This window comes from Pinus tabuliformis, chromosome J, assembly GCF_031772625.1.
Source record: "Pinus tabuliformis cultivar Carrire ecotype Pingquan chromosome J, CPIR1, whole genome shotgun sequence".
Taxonomy (NCBI): Eukaryota; Viridiplantae; Streptophyta; class Pinopsida; order Pinales; family Pinaceae; genus Pinus; species Pinus tabuliformis.
In genome coordinates, this window is record NC_142295.1 from 468713479 (window position 1) to 468732175 (window position 18697).

The 18697-nt window shown below is 34.0% G+C and overlaps 1 pseudogene; it reads right to left on the minus strand.

The window, feature by feature from the left end:
* Nucleotides 1-16680: 16680 nt before the first annotated feature.
* Nucleotides 16681-18697, minus strand: part of LOC149227864 (kinesin-like protein KIN-14R) — a 41530-nt pseudogene continuing 39513 nt past the window's right edge.

Sequence of the window (18697 nt, forward strand, 5' to 3'; positions counted from 1 at the left end):
CATTACAAAAATCTAGCAAACCTTCTTAGGCCTTTCGTCCCTCCACCATAGTCTGATATGAGGTTTAGGTCTCTTTTAGGGGTTGACCCTTTTCGGACTGCAAGTTGGCATTTTCAATTTTGTTTTAATCCCATCCATATGGCAAAGCATTAAGCTTCCTCTGTGAAATGCCATCATTGCTCTCAGTGGTCTCAAACATTTCCAGAAACCATTTTATGAAAAAACTGTTTTATGCTTCCTACTTACATTTCTAGCTATTGTATGATTGTTGCTATGGTCTGAAATTAATTTCTACATTAATTAAATTCAATGATTGATATGCTTGATTGAGATCATAAGGGAAAGAATCACTTAGGGCTAGAATTTTCTACAATTGGAACAATGCACAATGCATTCATTATTGAACAATTAGAAGCTAAAATGCCAGAAATTTCACAATGGATTCATGATTGAAACCATTAAATTAAAACAAACATGTTATTTTTTAATCACCTTGTCAATTTTGAATAGTCACAACTATGGAGCAATTTTAAGGTAACTTTTCATGAGGTGGCTGCTTAATTTGAGAGAAGTTTCAACTTAGAATAGGGTTGGTTATGTCGATATCAATCAACAGTGTCAATTTTATAAATTGAGAAAGAGCCAAAGCAGACATGCTATTGCCAAATCTCCTTGCTCATGTAGCGAGGGAGCGACATTACATGTGACAACTCCTTAGTTACCTCAAATATCATTTCTCAACTTTTAACTACATTGTCTTTTTAATTATTAGCATGTCGGATAACCTTTGAAGGAAAAAATCAATTATAATTGAATTGTGGAATGGTAGTATTCAAACCTTCAAGTGAGCAGTTGCTTTCTTTTTGTCGATGAAGACACCTGTGGGTTCAACCACATACTCATTTGTTGAAACAAATATAAGTTCCAAGCCTGTACAACATACTGAGTACCAGGCAAGTAAGCTGGTCAGATGACTCACCTGATATGGCAGCATACATTATAGATCAGGGTAATGCCTAAAGCTCTCGGACTGATTTCTCTTTGTACTGCCCCTTAAAACAATCAAAATATTGTCTCCTGCCCATTTTTTGTTTCTTTTTCTCGGTATCAATTCCTTTAACTAAACTTCTATACATATTGAAAGTGTGAAATGTATATGGTTTATAACATATCATCCATGAACAAAAGACTTATCAGGCCAGAAACTGGTTTTGGTGTGCAAGTCCCTGGCTAATGTCATAGTATCCTTCCTCACTTTGTTACTAACATTTTCAACGGTTTCAGTGCCATGCCACATGGGCCATCTTTGGTTTGTGGTTGTTTTCTATGTGATATTTCACGTGATCTTACTGCAGTGCCATAACTGGATGTTCCTATTTTGGGATTATTGTGTGTATCTTAACATTGCTATTTGGTGTGTGTTGTGAATACTCACACATACATAACAACTTTGACACGGTTCATAAAGCATTGCTGGCACATAAAACTTTACCAATTGGAAGCTGACTTCGGAGCGTAAGTTCCTAGGTTGATGTGATAGCCTCCTTGCACAAACTTCCTTTGTGCAGTGCCATCATTGCTGGCAGCTTTAATGTCATGCCTCATGGACCATATTCAGCTTTTGATTGTGACCTATGTCATGTTATATGGTATGTTTCCAAAATGGTATATGCCTTTGTTGAAATTCCATTCTATATTAGTATTCTTCTGTCTTATCTTTAGCTTTAAGCTTGTCACATCTAATTTATTGCTTTTTGACAGGAATGGTTATTTGTAGTTCCGTGGTCATAACACATGATTTGTATTGAAATTAATTTTCAATGTAGTGATGAATGGCTATTTTTTGTGGAAAAAGGTGCGAGAACCTTAATTGACATGTTAAGATCCATTTTACACAAACTGCTCCCTGTGGAAAAATATCTACCTGTGACACATTTTTGTGTTGATAAATTTAATGATCATTGCCTTTGTAGAAAGAATGTACGGATTAATCCAATGAGGCATAAATAAGTTTGATTCTCAGTATGGAGAAGAGCCATTGGATATGCAATTTTGGTGTGACTCTGTTCAAGAAAAGAAGGGACACAATTTTATTGGTGGTGAGAAATATAGCTTGGTGAGGAACTTCCACAGAGGTTTAGTGTGAATGTGCTTGAGGTGGTTCGAGGTATTTTGAAAAGTAACTTACTGAGATATTAGGGGTTCAACTAAACATATAAAGACATGTCAAGATAGAATATTCAAACAATTTTTTGCTGGATAGGGATAGGAACTAGTTAAGAAAAGATGTTTAGCAGGAGATGAGACAGAGAAGAGGGAAGGAAGAGGCCAGACAATAGCATTTTATATAGTTGTACAGATCTGTACAGCAATATGGTGTACTACATCAAACCAGATAGAAGGCTATACAGTTTTCGTTGTAGGTTGTTTCTTCTTGGTTTTTGTGGAGATCTGTTTCTAAGGTGAGTTTGATTAATTGTGGAGCTCCTAGATTGGTAGGTAGATTGTGAAGGTTTTATTGTAGACTTTGAATAAGGAATTAGAAGCTGATTCTGAAAGAGAACTTGCTTGTGTATGAGAAAACTATTTTATGCTTCCTATTTACTTTTCCAGCTATTGCATGATTGTTGCTATGGTCCGAAATTAATTTATACATTAATTAAATTCAATAATTGATTTTGTTTGATTGAGATCATAAGGGAAATAATCAATTAGGGCTAGAATTTTCTACAATTGGAACAATGCACAATGGATTCATTACTGAACAATTAGAAGCTAAAATGCCAGAAATTTCACAATGGATTCAAGATTGAAACCATTAACTTAAAACAAACATGTTATTTTTTAATCACCTCATCAATTTCGAATAGTCACAACTATGGAGCAATTTTAAGGTAACCTTTCATGAGCTGACTGCTCAATTTGAAAGAAGTTTCAACTTCGAATAGGGTTGGTTATGCTGATATCAGTCAACAACGTCAATTTTATAAATTGAGAAAGAGCCAAAGTGGACATGTTATTGCCAAATCTCCTTTCTCATGTTGTGAGGGAGCGACATTACATGTGACAACTCCTTAGTTACCTCAAATATCATTTCTCAACTTTTACCTACATTGTATTTTTAATTAGTAGCACTGGCACACAAAGCTTTACCAATTGGAAGCTGGCTTTGGAGTGCAAGTTCCTGGGTCGATGTGATAGCCTCCTTGTACAAACTTCCTTTGTGCAGTGCCATCATTGCTGGCAGCTTTAATGTCATGTGTCATGGACCATATTTAGCTTTTGATTGTGACCTATGTCATGTTATAGGGTATTTCTCCAAAATGAATGTATGGATTAATCCAATAAGGCATCAATAAGTTTGACTCTCAATATTTGAGACTGTTAATAAAGCATTGCTATTGTCTCCTGCCCATTTTCTATTTCTGTTTCTTAGTTTCAATTCCTTAAACTAAACTTCTATACATATGAAAAGTGTGAAATATATATGGTTTATAACATATATTGTGTGAAGAAAAGATTTATCAGGCCAAAAACTGGATGTCTACCTGTGACACATTGTTGTGTTAATATAAATTCTCAATTTAGTGATCATTGCCTTTGTAGAAAGAATGTATGGATTAATCCAATAAGGCATCAATAAGATTGAATCTTAGTATTTGAGACGGTTCATAAAGCATTTCTATTGTCTCCTACCCATTTTATTTTGTTGTTTCTCAGTTTCAATTCCTTCAACTAAACTTCTATACATATGCAAAGTGTGAAATGTATATGGTTTATAACATAGCATCTGTGAACAAAAGATTTATCAAGCCAGAAACTGGTTTTGGTGAGAAAGTCCCTCGCTAATGTCAGAGTATCCTTCCTCACATTGTTATTAACATTGTCAACGGTTTCAGTGCCATGCCACATGGGCCATTTTGGTTTGTGGCTATTTTTTATGTGATATTTCAGGTGATCTTACTGCAATGGCATAACTCGATGTCCCTATTTTGGGATTATTGTGTGTATCTTAACATTGCTGTTGGGATTATTTCTCTGAAGAATTTTCATCTTGAAAAGAAGTCAAAATGGCACAAGTATTTTTTGTTTTAGTAATTCTCCAACATTTGTACCTCACTCTGTTGTAGTGGGATTATATTAGAATATCTGAAAACAAATATCTAAACATTTTAATACTCACAATAAATTCCATTGTAGACCTTGATGTTCTCCTTGTGTTTTAGACATTATCCCATGTTAAAATGTCTATTAAGTATCTAATAGAGATGTGAGGAAAGAATTACCGAGAGAAGTTGCAAGTGGGTTAATGTAATGGTTGGAAATTCACAAATTGCCCATGGAGCTCCCAAGTCACCATGACATCATGGTTGCTGAAGGAGCACATAGTTACATTTGAGCATTTTTCTTTACTGACTCAGACTCAAAATAAGACATATTAGAGAATGGTTCTTACAATTCCTCTTCTAATTACAGCAACCATCACTTTGGCAGTGGACTGCTTCCCCCTCCTCCTGCTTATCAGTCTTCTTTTATACATTAGGTAGGTATGGTGCTTATCTTACCGTGGTCAAAAAAGTTGTGAAATGTATATGATTTATAACATATCATCCGTGAACAAAAGATTTATCAGGCCAGAAACTGGTTTTGGTGTGAAAGTCCTTGGCTAATGTGATACTCTCAACAGTCACTGTATTAACTGAGTCTCATAGACAAGCCAGCACTCACACTGGCTTTGACACCTTCAAACCTTACTATACTTCAACTAGTTCTATTATTATAATAAAGTATTATTGTGTGTACTATTTAATTTTTTCTGGTAAAAATAGTACTAGAGTACATTCCATACATTGCAATTTCGTACTAGCCTCCCATCGTGGCACTATCCTTTCAACCTAAATATGGAAGAGATTAAGCCCTTTCATTGCTTCCACCGACAATGTGTGAAACCATCTAATTTCGACCTAACTCAACATAAATCTGAGGGTCGTCTCTGCACTTCACGTGTACTGCTTATACTACCATATTTCAATTCCTTTCTCCTTCTCTATCAATCTCATTTCAATAAATTATAAATTACAAACATTCATTGACTCAGTTTCAGAAAGGGTTTTCGCTGCATATTGGGCTGACATGAATAAATGAGACAGAGCAGACTCGACTGGGGTGACATTGCAACACATTCATAGGACTAGTGGAGAAATCAAGAGTTTAGAGTAATGCGGATGTGTTCCCAGGTCGCCCCAGTCGAAACTTGCTCTACTACTGCTCCTTTAATGGTGTCTTGTGCTTCTCTTCACTTCTTATCTCATAGCCAATATACTCAAAGGTAAGGACAGATACCATAACTGCAATCAAGAAAGAAATAGAATCTGTAACAATTAACAATTTTTAACAGTCTCTTTCGTTTGTTTGTGATTCCTACAGTCTCCCCTCTCTTTGATAGTAGTGCTTTGTTTTTAGGTGAGAAAATGTTGTTTATAGGGGAAACCATGGGAACTTTCATATATTTAGGAATATGGCAGATAACAACAAGGTTAATGGTTTGAACTTGCTCTTATTTTTAGGATTGCAAGATATTTTTAGATTCTAATAGTTTTTAAATGTGATTTTTGAAAGTTTTCTGATTAAATTTGTTTAAAATCTGCTATGGATTTATTGAAATCACAAGCTGTCGAGGTGAACTCTTCACAAAGAAAGTGCCCTAGAGATTTTTGAGGGCGCTGAATCTATATATGCAATTAAAAAATCAGTTTAAACAACACAAATCAAGATTTGGCCACAAATTGTTTCACTAGGAAACTCCAAAAAATCTCATTTAAAGAGATTGGCTCTACCTATCTATTATATAGAATGTGCATTTAATAGCGACCCTGGCCCTCATCTCTAAAAATATTCTTGTTTCTTTGATTGAGAAAATTGTATGTCACAACTGGCATAATTCAGGTGCAGTAAGTTGTTTGTTACTGAATCCTTCTATGCTATCAAAATCTACAAATACAATTATAGCCAAATTATTTGTTTATTTTCATGATCTTGCAGAAATCGGGGTGCAGTATATGTTTATTGCTGAATCCAGCTATACCATCACAATCTACAATTTTAATCAAATTGTTTGTTTGTTCCATGAAATTGTATATGAAACCCACAATGCATAATCAGGGTGAAGTAGATATTTGTTATTGAGTCCATCAGTGCCAATCAAGCTCTACAATTTCAATCCATTTAATCATAAATTTCAACAAAAATTGGTCCACCATTATTACAACAAATAAAAGCTTCCCTAAAACACATAAATCACATTCATCAATGTGACAAAATCTGAAAAAGTTGAGCAGAATGGCAAGCAAGAAATATGCATCTCCAACTACACATAAATCTCCAATGGTGTTCAATATGCCATCCTTCACCTTGCATCTTCGACTAATAATATATAAATCCCCATGGCAAAGGTAACTTCATTTCCATTCATTCCAAATTCATTTTAACACAACTTACCTGCAAAGTATTACTAATAAATTTCCACAACTAATTTACATATTACAAATTCTAACAAAATATACATTTTGCAGGTTCATTACTGCTTCTTCAGGTCTTCGATGCCTCAAACAATTTTTGAAGCAACTTCAAATATGGGATGACAAGAACAATGTTCTTTAGAATATTATATTGCTTCTCGAACCCCTTTTGTTACAATTCACTAGTTGTATTTTCCAATTGAAACTTGAAAAAGGATGTTTCAAGATCAAATACCATTTTCACAGTTTATGTCTTCACAACCAATTCATTATCAATGGGTTTTAACATATTTTTTTAACAAAATCTTATTAATTTCAATGAATATAATACATGTTTTAAATATATGTTTTAAGGTGTCTAAACAAGTTCAATGGATATTTATGACTACATGTATTCCATTTCGTAGCCATTTTAACCCCCAAATATGGTTTTTGGCATGGCTTCCTCAAATTAAAACTCAAAATCATTGACACTTGGTTTCAAAAAAGCCCATAAAAGGCCATTTACATTTCAATATTCTTCCACACACTATGCCTTACGACATTTCCTTTGCAACATTAGGTGCAAATGCTAGTATAATATTAATGAAGTATTTGTTTACATATCTATATATATAATTTCTTGAAACTAAAAATCAATCTATGAGTTGTTGAAAAATGGAATTATACAGAGGTGTTGGTTGGATCATGAGTGGCAGATAGTATTGGGGAGGACCATGAAGATGAGAGCAGTGGACACTATGGTAGGATGGTTACTATACAAAAAGTATTGCATGTAGGTCTCTAATGGCCAACATTGTTTGCCGATGGTGTAGAATATGCAAAGCAGTGTGATGTCTGTAAACATGTGGGATGACCATCAACTTGAGATGAAATGCCACTGCAACCTTGTAGTCAGGGAGCGATTCCGGTGATCGGTAGTGGATTTAATTAGGCCTATCAATCAAGGATAATTTTAGGGGCGAATGTTCGCCCTTTGCCGAAATTAAGGGGTTTTAAATTTTTAGTGGGCGAATATTTTGTATCATAGTACATTTTTACAAATCACCTCAAATAGCCCACCTTATTTTAAGGGAGAGGGTAAAAAAGGTAAATTTAGCCCTTGAAATTAGGACTTACAACCTTCCATTCGCCCATTTTCAAGAATAGGTTTTATTTAAGTGAATCCTATGGGCCAAATACCATATTTATAAAAGCGGTATGGTAAATTAATAAAAATATAAATAAATGAGAGGTATGGTAAATAAATAAAACATTTTTTATATTTACTCCATAAGTCACCTTATATACATGTAACGGTGTAAACAAATAAAAATATAAGTAAAGTGGAGGTATGGTAAATACTTACTCAAACGGTATGGTAAATAAATAAAAATATAAATAAACTAGACGTATCGTAAATAAATAAAACCTCTTTTTATATCTAGTCCATAACCCTCGTTCTATTTATGAAGGCTCAAGAAAGAGGTTTTATTTAAGTGAATCCTATGGGCCAAATACCATATTTGTAAAAGAGGTATGGTAAATTAATAAAAATATAAATAAACGAGAGGTATGGTAAACAAATAAAACATTTTTTTATATTTACTCCATAAGTCACCTTATATTTACGAACACTCAAAAAATGGTTATATTTAGGTGAAACCTATGGCCAAAATACTATGGGACAAATACCATGGACTAGATTGCTATTAATACCATGCAAAAAACCATTATTAACCCTAATATTAGAATTAATAAAAATAAAAATGGCACATGGTATTGACCCATGGTATTCACCAAAATGGCACATGGTATTGACCCATGGTATTCACCTGGAATGTAGCCTATTTAAATGGGGGAATTAAACCATCGTGTAGCCTATGCTAAGATTCACTAGGACTTTACAAAGTTTTATTATTTAGTGAAAGACTCGCCAAGATCTTACAAGATTTTATAATTGAGTAAAATATTCGCCATGCCTCGTGAGAGATTCGCCAAAAAATTATATATACATATTATATTATTGATAAAATCGCCTTCCATTTTTCCTATATACCATGGAGATTCGCCCATTTATTATATTTATAAATTTAGGGGGGGTTCTTAAAATTTTCCCTGCTATCAATATGCCTCAAGCGCTAGGTACATTAGAAAGAAAAATAACCCTTATTTTATATTTTATAAGAGGGGCAGAGCCTGGGTAGGTATGATATCTAAATCGTTTCAAAAACTCTTTTGAAATGACTTGATATCAATTAGGACTTTTATACATGTAACTTTTGGAGATATCACTTCTGGTTAGTTTTTCTTAATTATGAATGAATATGATTTTATAGCTAAATCTATTAAATAAGGCATTTGGTTCTCATTTTTAGTCTACATTTTTATTTATTTATAATTTTCTTATTTGAAATTATTGTTTTTTAAACATTAAAATGATTTATTTTATATATATATATATATATATATATATATATATATATATATATATATATATATATATGAAAATGTATTCTATTAAATTATGTAATATTAACATTTCAGTACGTGTATTTTCATAGTTAGTGATGATAAAAGCTTAGGAGCTTTGAATTTTTAGGCAACACTTTACCCATATTTTACCCATCTTTAAGGACATGGATCCTAAGCTTAAACGATGAAGGCAATCACACTCTTCACTTTATCATTTGAGCTTTCTTTCCTTGAAGATGGGTCAAGTGTTCACCCGAAACATAGGAGGCCCCAACCATACCACACCATAAATAATCAAACAACATCATTTTATATCAACTTTATAAATAGATATAAAATAATTAATAATAATAATTATTATTATATTTTAATTTTAACGTAAGAAAAATTGTATAATTGCTACACTTTCTTAGAGAATTTAGGTACTAGATTTAAATAAATTATTTCAATAACAATGTTATAAAAAAATTATGAACATTGTGTGATATGGTTGGAGGGTATTACATTGAGGGTGAACACTTCACCCATCTCCAAGGACAAAAATCTCAAATGATAAAGTGAATAGCTTCATGATTTGAAGATGGGTGAAGTGTTGAGCTTAATAACATCACACACTATTCTAGCAATTATTATCAATATATTCCTAACTACGAAAATCTACATGCTAAAATATCAATATTAACTAATTTATTTGAATATCAAATTCATGTATATGTACATATAGAGAATATGTATATCTCCGCAGATCTCCGATCTCCCGATCTATCTCCCGTAGATCTCGTCTGCGGTGCATTCTTCCGATCTCTCTGCGCATTCTTCCGATCTCTCTCCCTGTAAAGATTCATACGAAGCCGAGAAGAGGATTTCTGCAACGAGCAGCGATTGCGTTTGATAAGGGTAAGAGCAGCGATTACGTTTTATAAGGGTAAGTACGAGAGTTTAGGCTTGATACGAAGCCGAGAAGAGGATTTCTGCAACGAGCAGCGATTGCGTTTGATAAGGGCATTCTTCCGATCTGCGCATTCTTCCGATCTTTATCACTCATTACTATTATAGTGAGCTTGACTAGAGAGTAATGAAATTATAGTGCGCATAGAGGTTCTGCGGCACTCTTCCGATCTGCGGCACTCGAAAAGATCTTCGCATTCTTTCGATCTGCGGCACTCGAAAACTTCATTGGGTCACAGCTCTTCAGATCTGCGGCTTGACTCTTCAGATCTGCGGTTCGATCTGGTGCAGATCTGCGTAAAATATGGCTCCGAGCTTCGCAAAAATAACTGGTGGCTCATCCGCCTCTGGAGGGCAATCTCCTGCCCATATCGTGAGTGAAGCCCCAGCTCCCACTATCCAAGTGGTCCAGGACTCACTCGATGAAGCTTTGAAGCTCTCCGAAAGTGCCCTAATTTGCCGGTTCAATGGTTTTTGGCCGCAGCTGATAGCACTCCACAATTGGATCTCGGAGGTATGGAAGCCTATCATTTCTGATGAAATTAATATCTACCCCTGTGCTAGAGGTTTCTTTATAGTAGATTTTGAAAATCCTGAAAGCAGACAATGTATTCTAGATTCCGGCCCTTGGTTTTGGGAAAAATCAGGCCTATTTTTGAAGCCATGGAACCCATCATTCGATCCCTCTACAGCAGTGATAACCTCAGCACCAGTTTGGGTGAGATTGCCAAGCCTACCCTTGCATCTCTGGAATCTCTGCTCGCTAAAAGCCATCGAAAATGCAATTGGGAAATTTTACTGCAGGTGCCCAGAAATAGAGGAATATGCCAGAACCACCTATGCACGCATCTGTGTGGAAATGGATTTCAGCGCCAGATTCCCAGCTGAAATAAACCTAACAAGTAAAGACTATGTGTGGAACCAGAAGCTTGATTATGAAAGTGTCCTCTTCAGATGTCGATCGTGCTTTGAGACGGGGCATCTAGCCAAAAATTGCCCGAAAGCCTCTGAGAAAAATTTTGTTAGAAAAAACCACCACAGATCTACATGGTGGGAAGGAGCACAAAAAGAACACTACATTGTCATCAAAGAAGAATATTCTAGAGAAAACTCTGAGTCACAAGAAATCAAGGAAGAAGGAAACAACTCTGAAAGCAAGCAAGGAGAAAGCCCGCCCCAACAAATCAACATTTATGAGGATTTGAATACCGCAGAAAATAAATCTTCATTTAACAGCAAAGCAGATCTCCTAAACCAAACTTCTCCGACTATAGATCGCGAAGCTAAGACACCAATGTCCCAAGAACCAAAAGAGATGAAGTAGATGCAAGACAAAGGAAGTTGGAAGACCGTAGAGAAAAGAAAGAAAGCTACAACACCAATCTCGCCAAGAAAGACGAGGAGCCAGACAAGTAAAAATTAAGAAAATTGTAGGTCCGATAGACCAATTTGGTCTCAGTGGACGTTAACCATCATCATCATCATCATATATATATATATATATGTTTCAATGTTTAAAAAAAATGAGTAATTCAAAGTAAAAAATCCATTTGCTTCTCAACTAGAGAAGATGTGCAATTCATTTAATGCTTAATATGAAAGTAATATATAAAATTTAAAAAAAAAATCAATATGATTAATAAATAAAATATCAATATAAGTGTTAAGTAATATTTTTGTCTATTTAACAAAACATTAATAAAAAAAAATATTAATGTAGACAATGTAGTTTATAATAAAATATTTATTAAATATCTATATATTATATATGGTTAAAAAATTATGTATATAAGATATAAATCAATTGAAAAAGTGAATTTTATAGTTAAATAATTTAAAGTAGTTTTACTATTTTATATTAGGTCTATTTTTCAGATATATTGTTTGGTTCAATTTTGTTTGAAATCTAATAAAAAATTGAGGGGATTGCAAATTTAATTTGTGAAATATACTCAATCCAATCTATAGAGGAAATTTTCAATAAATTAAGTCCATTTATATATTCAAAAACATTATTTAACTAATAAAAAATTCCACATAGTTTATATGTTAATCCAAATTTTAAAGTTGTTTTTAATCCAAATTTTACACTTGTTTGCAACTGAGAAGAAATGTCCATGATTAAAATTTAAGATAAAAAGAAAAGAGACAAACAAACTGAAATTCACCTAATGTGATGTATAATGTTTCCTAAAATAAAATAAAGAATACAAACAATAGGTGGAGTATAGTGAATTACAATATCCAGAGAAACACTCCGCTTGGAATCCATGTGATGTCATAATGTATTGCAAAATCTTCCATGAAATAAAAATATAAACATTAAATGCGAGAGGGTGAATTAAAAAGTTTAGAGAAAGACTATGTACTTTGCAATGCATGTGATGTGTTTCGCAAATCTCCCAAAAAAGAAAAAATAAAAACATAAACGGTAAGACACTGAAATTGGAGTAGCACTCTGCTGGCAACCCATGTGATGCAATATTCAAGTCACTATAGCAGATTTTTGTCACTTTTTCCACATTCATAGTTTATATCGTGCGGTAGTAATTTTTATCCTCTACCCCCTCCATGTTGGGATTTCGTTGTATATTTACTCCACTGCGACGTAAAATCTAAGATTCTACCCCTGAATATTTTTAACATTATGTGTGTTGCATGTCACTGACGATACGGATTGCTGCAAAACGATCAAAAGTTTTTTCAATGGCCGTCCAACTGAAGAAAACCACGGCCCTCTGAAAATTCGCTGCTGCAAGACTACAAATCCTTCAACATTTTGAGTTTTGCAAGATCATATTACGTCATTTAACAGCAGTTATTTTTGGATGTCCACATCGTAACGCATTTCATGCATCTTTTAACCGTTCTAATTGTGAAAATGTGATTTTAGCCATTGCATATAATGATTTAAATGGATTCACATATTCAAAATTATATAATAATTTTAGCAATGCATATTATCATTTTACTGCCCACCAGAATCGAAAGGATAAATCGACCAGATTCAAGAGAATATGAAACAATTTGAATGTACAGTATAAAACTCTGCCACTCACTAATGACTCACAGGCATAGACGCCAACTTACACTTTTAGGTTTTGGACAATTGTATCCAAACGGATCGAAATAGTTTCTGACGATTCCAGTTTTTCATGCTCGAATTTTGTTTCAGAACGATAGAGTTTTGAAATAAAGGTTTTAAATAATTCTGCATACGAACATAAAACTTCCCAGTTTTTAAAAAATAAATAGATCAATGAAAATTTTGCCATTAGGATTAAACCAAAGTTTCTTTTGCAATCTAATCCCTCCTATCGTCCGAAATCCAGTCATTAGTTATAATGAAAACAAATAGAGCATCGGCATGAACGGAAGCGAAATTACTACTCAGCCATATGCAACAGCATGTCCAATTCGCCAAAGAATCTGAGCTATTCATGGAGTTGACTATGGATATAAGATGTTCTAATCAAGGAGAAAAAATATTTGCGGGTACAGTTTGTCCTTAAAAAGCCATTGTGGAGTCTCCTTAATCTTTCAAACTAAAACCAATGCAGGCGTACTGATTTATTAAAATGTTTAACCGATTTATTTAAAAATACTGAAGATTAAGGTATTTCTAGTCGAATGTGCCTAGATGGGTAGGTTTTCACTTCAAAGCCGCCAAAAGCTATTATTAATCGCTGAACCAAAGTTTTATACATCAACATCCACCAACTATGAAGTGTTTGCAGGTAGGGCCACGACACACATTCCACCGGAGTCTGTAGCGTTGTCCCTACGGTTGGGGCTGTGGTGTGCACGAGGGAAGTAGGGTGTTTGGATGGTGTACTTCTACACATGAGGGGTGCTTAAAATAATAGTTGAGATAATATTTGACTAAATTATTTTAATTCCAGAATATAACAAATTTTTGTATTGTCTTAAATATTGTTTTAATTTGATGTCTCAAATTAATTGTTTGAAAAAATTATTGTTTTAGAAAGTTTTTTATAAAGACAACATATAAAACAAACATTATTGTTTTTTAGGAGACAATTTCATTTTCCTCTCTCCAAAGACAATAGTTGGGATTAAAGACATTGTCTTTATAGAGACAATAAGTCTTTAATCCTAGATATTGTCTCTCTAAGACAATAAAAAATTATATATAAAAGTAATACATTATCACTTTTGTGTATTTAGAGACACTATAAAAAAACAATGAATCTAGAAAAATATCTCACCATTGAAATAAATGAATATACAAAATATATAATTTAAAAATAAAATACAATATCATTCATTAATTCATGTTAAACATGTTAGTGCATAGTGGGATAGAACCACCAACTTCTTGCTTATAAGGAAGGTGCTTTTCCATTAAGCTAGCACCCTTTAAAAAATTATGTGAGTTATAGCAGTCCTTGAAATTGCATATGTAGGAATGATTTTTTTTTTAAATGCTCAACACATAATAGCACAATCTTTATTAATTTTATAGTCACGCAACACCTATTTTTAACTTTAAAAAAATAACTTAATCGAGTTAGCTAAATTTCACACCCTTGTAGCATGACCCACACAACAAGTTAATAATACACAATAATCTACAAACAATTTAATCTAGTCCTACAGAGAAAAGTAACTAGAATTAGCAGAAATTGTTAATATATTACCACAACAATTAACTTTCATATTGTTTTCTACATCAGATTTTGTCAATAAAGAAATACAAAAAAGTCCCAAAAAGGCTTCAAATCGCTTCATTGACACCATTACCACTCGGTTTGATTGATTGCACCAAAATGAATATTTCTTTTCACCCATCTGAACATTCATGTTTATATGGAAACCTCCTTTAGCAAACTAAATATATCCTTTATCCCAACCTACGCTCCTCCTTGCCATGTCTATATATGAAAACCTTCATTTTGCATATCTGTCAACTGATTTTAATATAAAAATGAAAACAGTGAAAAGTCTCATACATGATCTTAGATCCAAATTAATTTAATTAAATGCTTCAGATGAAATATTAATTTCATCTTAATTAATTTTCTTAAACAACCCCTTGTGTAGTAGTGCGTAAATCTTGCATATCTGTGTCTCCTGCTACCAGTGTTGCTATCATTGGAACTATTGAGAAGTATGGGGATGGGTGCAGCAAAAAATTGTAACTTCTATGTATATCTATTAGTCGAAGCTCAAATCTAGTCCGCATCTTGAAAACTTCGGGATTGAAATAATCTAAAAATCTAATTTTGTAGCTCCTTGCGAGGATCCGGACATCACATCTCCCATGATAATTAAATAAACAATCATATTCCCTGCATTGTTTAGAATAATACAAATCTCTGATAAAACCCTGGCAGAGTGCCCACAAATATATTCAACAGTTTTACCATAATTAGAAGCCTTAAGGCAAACAAAAAACTTTACGAGCAACTCAATGCTTATTTACGAGAGAATAACCATCAGGATTATCACTACAAAGCATAATGGCAGACCGAGAACTTTCATTGTTACAAGCAGTGCCATAATTCCTACACCAATTACAGTTGTTGCCAGAATGAAAACTACACTAGGGATACAGGATCCAGACTCCATTTCTGTTATCCTTGTTTTTTTATTGACAATAGGGGGAATCATCACTTTCTTCTGATGGCAATGCTTTTGAGGTAACCCCATTGACATAATTCTTGATCCCTGCCTCATGGTTTAGTGATATGTCATGCGTTTGTAGCTCAATGAACGAGTGCTTTATTGGGCCGTGCATTGTGTACTTGATTGAAATTTCTCGAGAGATATTGAGAATTGTTTTGATTACCTGATTTTCAGGAAAAATAGAAAATCATCTTTTTGCCTCCTCTGTTTGATGAGATTTTCTATTGATTAGGAAAATGAATGATAAGATTTTCTTCTGTTTAAAGTCTTAAGTCTTCTCCTTCTGGTGCAAGGAGGATGAAAAGAATGAAGAGGGATGAAGCATTTGAATTGTCATCCAATTTGGCTAAGTTAGGTAGTTATCCAACATTTTACCTTCTCTAAATTCATATGTTGCAAGTTATGAAGCCCCCTAACTGATGGACTGGTGGTGGTTTCTCAAACACTCTGTCTGGTAGTGATTGTTGCTCTTTCACTTTGGCCTCTAGCTATGCTTCAAGATCCTTTACCTGAATGACATGTAAAATTAGCCAAAGCCTTAAGAATGTACAACATAACAAATAAATATCCCTAGCAGATGAGACTATAGTGCATTGAACTCAAAGGTAAAGTTAATCCGAAAAGAGAATATAAAGTTTCAACATTACCTTCTCTTGAAGATTTCTACACATATGTTCTTTTCCTTTAAGTTTTTCCAGATATTGCAATCTCTCCTTCTCTGCTTGTTGTCTCTACTCTTTGAGCTTGATTTCAAGTTGTTCTTCTAGTTCTTTTTGTGTTTGTAATCGTTTCCCTTTCACTTTGGCCTCAAGTTGTGCTTCAAGATCCTTTACCTGCATGACTAGTAATATTAGGAAAAATCTTACTTTAGTACATTGACCCAAACAAATGAAAGCTTTAGCACATAAAAGGAAACTTAAATAAAAGATGGAAATAAACATTACCATCTCTTGAAGATTATATCTAGGGCTTCTTAGATTCTAAGAATATGCACGTTAAGAGAAATAAAAGGGACAAGCCGGTGTTAGACCTTTTCTAAGAACATTTCAACCTTCATAACCTTTACTTGAAGTATTTAAGCCTCTTTGATCAGTTTTGGAGCATTATAATTTCAGCCCTTAAGTTTCACATCCAAGTTCTGCATGCTCTCGTCCATCTTATACATCATGTCATCCTTTACATTTCCTTCTCGTTTGGCCTTCTCAAACTACACAAAGGAATTCACACTTTCAGGAATAGCATAACCAGCTTAAAATACAGGGAATGTTCTGAATTGAATAACAATACTCATTTAAAATATGCATGAAAAATAATTCTAATTGATGCTAACTAGCAATTTAAAATCAATTTAGTTGAAAATGCCATTTGTTTATACTTCAAAAGCTCACAGGAATCAAATTGTTTCCATGTTGGACCTAGTTCTATGCCCCTCACTCTAGTGGAAAAGTTCAATGAACTTAAAGGAAAAAGCACATGAAGAGAAAAGGTATTGGAATGGCACCTAATGAATCATGGAGCAAATTTGTAGGCTTAGAATTCCTAAAATCACCGAAAACAACAGTCACGTCATTATTAAAACTGATTTCAAAAAGATACAACATATGCAATAGGAAGTGAAAAATGAATAATAATGAAATTTTACTAAAGCCTTCATATAGTTGCAATGCAAAAAACCTATAGGGCATGTGGTTGTTTTTGGTTGCTAACACAGATATAACATCACCAAGAATAGAAAGAGATTTGTTGATAGATTGAGCTTCCATAAGGTATTCCCATTGAACATATGTTTTTGCTATTCTCTCACTTTTTCCAGATCAACGAGCCACAACTTGCTCCTGGTACATTGCCCGTTCATTAAGTTTTCTCGCTTTACCATCACACAAAGTACATTGTGCATGGTAACATTCAAATCATTAACTTTCAATAACTCATTACCAGAGAAAACAACACAAACAAATTAGAATTGTTGTTGGTTCAGGTGCACAGCAAACAACATAAACACACAGCAAAAACTCAAACACATATGACACAGTATTTAACGTGGTTCACCCAACCAATCTGGGCTACGTCCACCAAACATAGGCATCAGGAGTTTATTAATCAAATTGGAGATTACATCAAGAAATCCTCACACTCTCTTAGCAAACATCCGAATGGTTGCCTGTTATATAGCCTAGAGAATCTAACAGCCTCATTAATTCCCTCACATCAAATATAGGAGGCATTAACTCCCTCCCAACAACCTGGAGTTAATCTAGGACCTGAATTCCTATTGTTGTCACCAGCTGAGATTTTTCCTATTTCATTACAAGCAGAAAATCTCAACAATCTCCACCTTGACAACAATTCGCCTGATGCCCTGTTATTATTATTTTATCTTTTCTGCAAGCCAAGAGAAGACAAACACCAGCGTAGCTTCTCCAACAAAACTGGTTTCGTGAACATGTCTGCACAGTTCTCCTTTGTATGCACCTTTTCAAGAGAAACTCCCCTTTCAGTGATAACCTGTCTTACAAAATGATATTTGATTGGAATATGCTTTGATTTACTATGATAGGCTGGATTCTTAGCCAAATGTATTGCACTTTGACTATCACAAAGCAACCTGATGTTGTCCTGTAACCTACCAAACTCACCAAGCAAACCTTTCAACCAAACCGCTTCTTTGCAAGCATGAGAAGCAGCAATGTATTCTGCTTCAGTAGTGGATAAAGCAACAATATTCTATAGCTTTGACATCCAGCTGATAGCTCCACCTGCAAGAGTAAAGACGTACCCTGAAGTTGACCTTCTCTTATCCAAGTCACCTGCAAAATCGGAATCAACATATCCGCAAACAAATTCACTACTCTAATTGTAAGAAATACAATAACTACTTGTGCCTCTCAAATACCGAAGCACCCATTTCACTGCTGACCAATGTTCTTTACCCGGATTTGCCATGTACCTGCTGACAACCCCAACTGCATGAGAAATATCTGGCCGCGTACACACCATCGCATACATCAAACATCCTACTACATTGGCATAAGGAATTCGAGACATATAATCCTTTTCTTCATATGTATTAGGACATAAACTCGAAGAAAGCTTAAAATGGGAAGCTAAAGGGACTGACACAGGCTTCA